The sequence below is a fragment of the Lytechinus variegatus genome, chromosome 9 (assembly GCF_018143015.1).
Source record: "Lytechinus variegatus isolate NC3 chromosome 9, Lvar_3.0, whole genome shotgun sequence".
Lineage (NCBI taxonomy): Eukaryota > Metazoa > Echinodermata > Echinoidea > Temnopleuroida > Toxopneustidae > Lytechinus > Lytechinus variegatus.
The window spans coordinates 12225787-12234046 of record NC_054748.1 but is presented as its reverse complement, the minus strand read 5'-3'; positions in this window follow the sequence as shown (position 1 = coordinate 12234046).

The window sequence follows — 8260 nt, the reverse complement described above, 5'->3', positions numbered from 1 at the left end:
CCAATGTGAGGATCTCCATAGCATTAGTGATTGCAATATCAAAATGCTCATAACTTTCTCATTATTTGTTCAGGAGACACGGGATTCAAGAGAACAGGGATTGAGGAGGCCAGGGATTCAGGAGGCCAAGGTTCAGGAGACCAAGGATTCAGGAGGCCTGGGATTCAGGTTCAGGAGGCCAAGGTTCAGGAGGCCTGGGATTCAGGTTCAGGAGGCCAGGGTTCAGGAGGCCAAGGGTTCAGGAGGCCAGAGATTGCGGAAGCCAGGGATTGAGGAGGCCAGGGATTCAGGAGGCCAAGGTTCAGGAGACCAGGGATTCAGGAGGCCAAGGTTCAGGAGACCAGGGATTCAGGAGGCCAAGGTTCAGGAGACCAGGGATTCAAGAGGCCAGAGATTGAGGAGGCCAGGGATTCAGGAGGCCAGGGTTCAGGAGACCAGGGATTCAGGAGGCCAAGGTTCAGGAGACCAGGGATTCAGGAGGACAGAGATTCAGGAGACCAGGGATTCAGGAGGCCAAGGTTCAGGAGACCAGGGATTCAGGAGGCCAAGGTTCAGGAGGCCATGGATTCAGGAGGCCAAGGGTTCAGGAGGCCTGGGATTCAGGAGGCCAGGGATTGAGGAGGCCAGGGTTCAGGAGGCCAGGGATTGAGGAGGCCAAGGGTTCAGGAGGCCTGGGATTCAGGAGGCCAAGGTTCAGGAGGCCAGGGATTCAGGAGGCCAGGGTTCAGGAGGCCAGGGATTCAGGAGGCCAAGGTTCAGGAGGCCAGGGTTTCAGGAGACCAGTGGCTCAGGAAACCAGGGATTCAGGAGACCAGGGTTCAAGAGGCCAGTTTCACTTGAAAACTCATTATTTTTACACGTTTTTATATAAATAATTTAGATTCGGCATTTGTAATTGAACAAGCTGTGTATCTCAATAAACATAATGCGAACGCGAAGCGTGAGCTGATTTTTTTTTTATTTTGACTTGAAAACTAAACATTTTTACACTGTTTTATGAAAAGATATACTCAGATTCCGCATTTGTAACTGAGCAAGTTTTGTATCTCAATAAAAATAAGTCGCGCGCGAAGCGCGAAATGAAAGTTTTTGTTTTCTTTCTTTCTATTTCATTTTTCTGTTTCTCTTTCTCTCCTTTCCCCTTTTCCTTTTTTCCCTTCTCTCCCCTTTCTTTTCTTCATTTTTCCCGACCGCAGCGTAGATTTACCGACGATATCCAGAGTCGTGGTGGATGGCGGGGGTGTCGCACCCACCCCCCCTTTAGTGACGGCCTTGAACCTGGCCAGATATGGGTAGTTAACAAGGGGCGGATCCAGCATTCCCCTCTAGGGGGCCCAACAAAATTTCACCCACATTTTTCCCGATCAGGATCAGATTTGTTTCTTAGAAGGGGTAGTCCTAACAATCACTACTGAGCTAAATTCTTCACGAAGAGCGAGCCAAAAGTTTTAAGTTCGACCTAAAGAAAGGACATTCTAAGCACTTTTGGTAATTGTGAACAGGATATGTATATAACTTAACAATGTTAGCGCGAAGCACGAGCGAAAAAAATAGATTTAGACCAAAAAACGAGCCTCTCTATTCATGTTTTATATATCACAAATAGGATGGGTTATTAGGCATCGATCCTCTCATATTAATAATGCGAGCGCGAATCGCGAGCAGAAAATTTAAGTGATTCTGATCTGAAAATGGATAAGTTAAGCATGTTTTTAATAAAGAACCTGCTGCGTATCTCAATAAACACGCGTTCGCGTGTTTTAGATTTAGATGTTTTAGATTGTTTTAGAGTTCTATAAAAATGGAGTAGTATCTCTCTCTATTTTTTTTATATTGAAACATATGCTTTACGTGCATAGTAATTTCCTTACAATTGCGTTCCCCCCTAAATTATGCTTAATGAAATTCTAATTAATGTAATAATCTAAATCCAATTATGGGCCAAGGCGTAATATAATTATGATCAAGGTTTGCTTTACATGTCCAGCTGTTTGTGTGCACAAATTTATAATTCTACCAACATGGTAAATATTATTGGCATTCATTATTATTATTGTGACGGTCAGGCATTTTAGAGCATGGTAATAATCAGGCTAATTAATCTCAACCGAATCACTCAAACATAAAAAATGGATTTTGATAAAAATAATAATTTTATTTTTGTTACATTTTAAAAATATTTGGAATCAATCTGTTTCCATAAAACACAAAATAACAACTATATTTTGAAAAGATTTCATGACCGTGCACAATTTCCTATATTTTCCCATTGTACCCTCAATTTACAGTACTGATAGATGCTGATCTTAACACCTTACAACTTGACACTTTTGAGAGCATTGTTAGACGCTGATCTTAACATCTTACGGCTTTTCCCTCTCAAAATCCCGATAGATGCTACGACTTGACCCTCTCAGAGCACCGTTAGACGCTGATCTTAACACCTTGCAACTTGACTCTCTTATAGCACCAAAAGTCGCTGATGTTATAACACCTTACGACTTGACCGTCTTAGAGAACCGATAGATGCTGATCTTAACACCTTACGGCTTTGCCCTCTCAAACCACCGAACCCTCTCAGAGCACCGAAAGACGCTGATCTTTACAGCATGTCTTATCAGTGTAGCAATATACACTGGCACCGTCCATATTTGCTTTATGTGAGTAGAATTTAAGATTATAAATGGTTCAGGGTTTTTGAGTCGGAATATTTTATGATGGGGGAGATGACCATACGCTGACGTAATATTTTATGTGTCTAACTGGAATTAGTTGGTTAAATTCTGCATGGTGGGGGTGGTACAGTCAAGGTGCAGACAGCTTCTTTTCGTGTTCATTTCTTCACTTTTCTTCCTGTTTTCCTTTTTCTATACTTGATAAATCATAGGTGTCTCATCTCCTCCCCCACTGTGACGTCACCCATGAGTATGCTCACCTCCGGAGCTCACCTCAGATGATAACCCTGGATAGAAATTCCCTATTTGACTTTAAATCATACTTAAAAATGATGAACTACGAGTACAAGAACTAGATTATCAAGAGATATAATACCTATTAAAAGTAGGATAGAGGGAAATATTCATCCTCGGTTGTACTGGCATAATTCGTGATGCCAGTCAAGCCTCGACGAAGAATTCTCGCTACTCCAAGCCTGATATATTTTTCTACTATTCTGACAGCAACAATACGTATCCCCATTTGCATGGTTGTGAAGTTTGGGCGTTACGACTTTAACCCAGATCCTAAACAAAGAGACATTGAATTTGGCATTTTGGATCGATCAAAAAAGGGAATTAGGGGGGAAATTGAAAGAGCAGCAATTTTTTTTCATTAACGATTTCAAACACGGCTTCTGTTGACTCGAAAAAGATATATAAAAAAAATTATGTTGTGCCTCAAGAGCTAATGGTAAAAGTTATTAACCGAATCAACCGAGGACGTATTACTGAAACTAAATAAAAAATCTACCGCCAAATGAAAAATGCGTACTAGTGTATTAAAGTTATCTAAATAAAAAGAGTAAAATTCATCGATAAGTTTTTGATGGGGATGACACATGGTCAAATGTCATTGGCCCTCATGTCCAAGTCTCATGAAATAAAATGTAAAAAAAAACCTTAACCATGGTTAGATTTCATGTTGACAATACCACTACCAATGGAAAAGTATGTGATGTCTATGTCTCTTCTTTAAAGGCAAGACAAAAACGATAAATGAAATACCAAATTGCATACATTTTCTTTTAAACTGTTTTGTTCTGATTTCATCAAAACAAATGTGATATCTCAACATCCTCAGCACAAGCAACAAAATAAGAAAACTTCAGTTGAGTTTTACTAAGTTTTGCGGATTTACCCTTTTCAGCCAGGGGGTGGGGTAAAACCAGAAAACCCCACCCATCAACCTCACAACTTTATAAAGGTATGTTCTTTTAGAGCATATTGGTATGATCAAAATGATGGTGTCTACCCATAAGGCCAAGGATTCATTGGATTGATTAGTTTCTCATAATTAATTGATATTAACTATAGTTTAATAATGGTCTGGGTTTATTTCAAGTTAGAATGAAGAATAAGTTAGGTCTTCAAAGCTTGGTATAGGAAAATCAGCATTGTTGACTTTCCACAGAATAATAAATGGTACAGCTAAATACAAGACACATTTTCACAAAAGAAATATTGATTAAATTAAGTTTATTTGCAATATTATCACTACAGGCATTTCAGACAGTCTATATCTCTCTCTTATCTGGCTAGCAATCCATATTTCATCCAAAAATCTTTGTTTTAAGTTTGTATTTACAAGATGTACCCTAAAAAATAACGGGTGTAAGTACGTTTGCTGTACAAGATACAAAAATAGTGTTCAACTACAAGATTATACATCATTACAATCACAGGTGAGGTTTGATGACAAAGTCACAAACATGTATGTATACACATAAGAAATTAACATGTATGACCAATGATTACTTTTCATGAAGCAAAATTCAATGATTTTCACTGACTTATATGTTCTGAGCCAATCAGAAGGATTTCAGTAGCTTATAACAGTCGAAATCAAAGTTTGTTTCATGACATGCTCCCCTAACTGACTCAAACCATTCTTTACTGAAGACCAACCATGCAAACAATTTGATGGTTATCTCATTGAATTTTAGGTTTTTCGTTTTTTAAAAGGTTATAATAAAAATAGACCAATAAAATATAAGGGCTCAATCATGTCTCTATTGAAGATGATTTAAAGAAGTAGGACAGAAAATTTATATGACAAGTCAAATGGAAGTACAATGAGATCCTCAACTTACGAAAAATAAATACAGTGAGTTGAACTTGAACAGAAGCATTGGAATAAAACAAATGAATAGAAGAAAGAAATTGAACCAAAGCAGACACTCAATTATAAAAGGGCATTTTTTTACTCTGAAATAAAAGAATAAATTGCACAGAGAGATTTATAACCACAATGCCTACAGGAATAAAAGTATACGGGACCAACAACCCCCCACCTCCCTGTAACTTGTTAAATTGCTAATAGTTTTGCTACTATGCTGAGTTAATTTAGTGTATGCAAATCATCAATGGATTTAAATTCTAAGGGGTAATTTTGTGTGTGTAAACTATGATGTTCATGCTACGTGTACAAGTAAGTCTGCACAAACACTAAGGCCCTATTTACATTGCAGGGCCAGGACAAGACCGGGCTTAATCCTGGTACCCTGCCTCTCTATTTTACACATTTACAATGGCAGGCTCAACAAGGCCTACAATTCAATGTTCTGTTTGAGAAGGGCTCTACATTTAAACAGGACCTATAAGGAGCTTTATGCGGAGTCACATTAGGGTCTGTGGCAATTTACTGTGATAAAAAGACAAGGCGGAGACAGAGCTGGGCCAAATGTGCACCCAAACTGCATTTGGCCTTTTGAGCATTTCTAATGTAAATGAGGTCTAGTATGAATGCTATTACCATCATTCACATAAAAACAATATACATCATTTATGACACACCAAGTATCATAGAACATTACATGTACAATTAGATGTTTGATTAGAATGAAAGAGGGTGGGTTGATTCTGGAATTCAACAAACAAAGAATGGTGAAAGAAAAAAAAATGCTTGAGCAAACATATCACGCTTGCTATTTTCATTTCAAGTTCAACCACCAATCAAAAACATCATGAATATACAATAAGTGTCAGTTAAAAAAAAAGCAGTTGATAGTTCTTTTCTGTTTGCATTGAAAACAAGAGGTATTCTAACCACCATTGTTGATAAAATGTTAAAGAACACACCCATTGAACATTTTACTTATGGATGAATAAATATCATTTACAAAATATGGAATATGACGTGATTCGCATTGGGTGTTTTAAATGCTCAAGCTTGTGGCTTATACCTGGAAGGCTTAAATAATGTGATCATTACAACAACAAATTGATTTATGTAAATAGATAATCACCAAATGGACATATACTGATAATCTAAATCAGATGTAAAAAAGGACAGATATTTATGACATTTGAATTTTGCCAAATTTCACAAAACAGTTATCAGTGCACTATATTGTGGATTGCAATAATTTTGTTTGATGAAATCATTCACTCTTTGAAATTTCCCTTTGTAATTCATTATTCAAAATATCAAATATTTCAACTTCAATTGACTTACAAGATATTTCTTGAAGCTATTTCTTTCCTATTTTCAGATCAAATATGCAAATCCATTTACTGAGTGCAATCCAAAATTGTATCAAAATTAAAGTTTACATCAATAATTTGGTTATTTTAAAAATCTTATCAATTGTGATCAATATATCTGGCACTGTTATGACCCTGTTGTAAATCTGCACTGACACCCCCCCCCCCGACCATATTAATATAATGACCAGCACTTCAACAAACAAATGTTATGTTACTGAAACTGACAAAAACAACAAATTCATAGGGGAAAATATAGAAAATAAAAAAGGCATTATTTTAAACTATAGGCACTGAAATACTTGGTCAAAGGAGAAAAGCATCAGCAATAGGGGATTTGGGAGGGGAAGGGGGGGGGGGGTACTGAGAAAGAACATAAAACACAAGGCAGCATTATCCAAAACATTAATTGTAGAGAAATAAGCGTGCACTAATGTATGCACTCTACAGGTGAATGTTTTATAAAGCTGTTCATCATAATTTTCAACAACTTAGGCGCAAATGAAATATGTTCTTAGGTGTTAATTCAGCTACACTGAAGGTATATACATGTATTATATAGCATAAGAAAGGATCACAAGTCGTGTATAGTCATTCATAACTTACAAACAGCTTTATGAAACACCAAACAGAACAGTTATAATGTATGAGTTCTAAATGAACCCAGTGATAAACCTGTGCTCAAAATGTCAGCCTTACACACATACATGTTTCCTATGTTTTTATTGCCACATATAGTACTACTATAGCAATTAAACTTAATTTTGCTACAGAGCTTTAACCCTAATGCTTTCCATTTTCTCTAGAAGAAAGAGTTAACTTACTGAATGTATTCCCTCACTGAGCACGATGGTATATCTTGATATGTACAATATGCTGGATATGTTGCTCAGATTCATGAAACACATACTTGCCATGTAGAGAAAAATGTATGGTGGCTTTATTCAGAGTGAAAAAAAAGACAAAAGTATCAGGTTTGAAATATAAATATGCAAATTATTAATAACATGTATAATCAACATACAACACTTAAATACTGTGTGATAAATAAATAAATTCATGCTGTTATATGTTCAGAAAATGTCCACTGTTTGCAGTAGGTACAGTATTGGGTTTTAAATAAAATTAATTTGCATTGAACTTCCACTACAAAAGGATTTTGACCACCATATCATGTAGTAAAAACAAACTGGATAATGTACATATACAAATAAAACAAAAGGATTTTAACCACCAAATCATGTAGTAAAAACAAATTGATAATGTTCATGTATAAACAGCACAAGAAAAAAATAATACAATGAAGATTAACCACAAACACATACACAAATAAATAATACAAAATCAATTCAAAAGTGTATAAAAAAATGTACAGAGAAAATTTGTGCTGAATATACACGTAATTTGTGACTGAAGAGAACTATTGATTTCTCAGGCAAGGAGTAGATGATGGTATGTACAAGATAAGAGGACGATCAAGAGAACATGAAGAAAGAGAGGGAGAATTGACAACAGAGAAGGAAGGTGGGGAACAGAGAGGGAAGGTGGGAGACAGAGAGGGAGGGTTGGAGACAGAGAGGGAGGGTGGAAGACAGAGAGTTGGAGACAGAGAGGGAGAGTTGACGACAGAGAGGGAAGGTGGGAGACAGAGAGGGAGGGTTGGAGACAGAGAGGGAGGGTGGAAGACAGAGAGTTGGAGACAGAGAGGGAGAGTTGACGACAGAGAGGGAAGGTGGGAGACAGAGAGGGAGGGTTGGAGACAGAGAGGGAGGGTGGAAGACAGAGAGTTGGAGACAGAGAGGGAGAGTTGACGACAGAGAGGGAAGGTGGGAGACAGAGAGGGAGAGTTGGAGACAGAGAGGGAGAGTTGGAGACAGAGAGGGAGAGTTGGAGACAGAGAAGGAGGGTGGGAGACAGAGAGGGGGAGAGGGAGGGATATAATAGAGAGGTGAGAGGCAAATATCTAGAGAGGAAAATAAAAAAGAAAAATTAAATGGGAGAAGTGATAGAGATAAAGAGATGAGAAAACAGACAGAAGAGAAAACAAAAGTGAGGGGAAA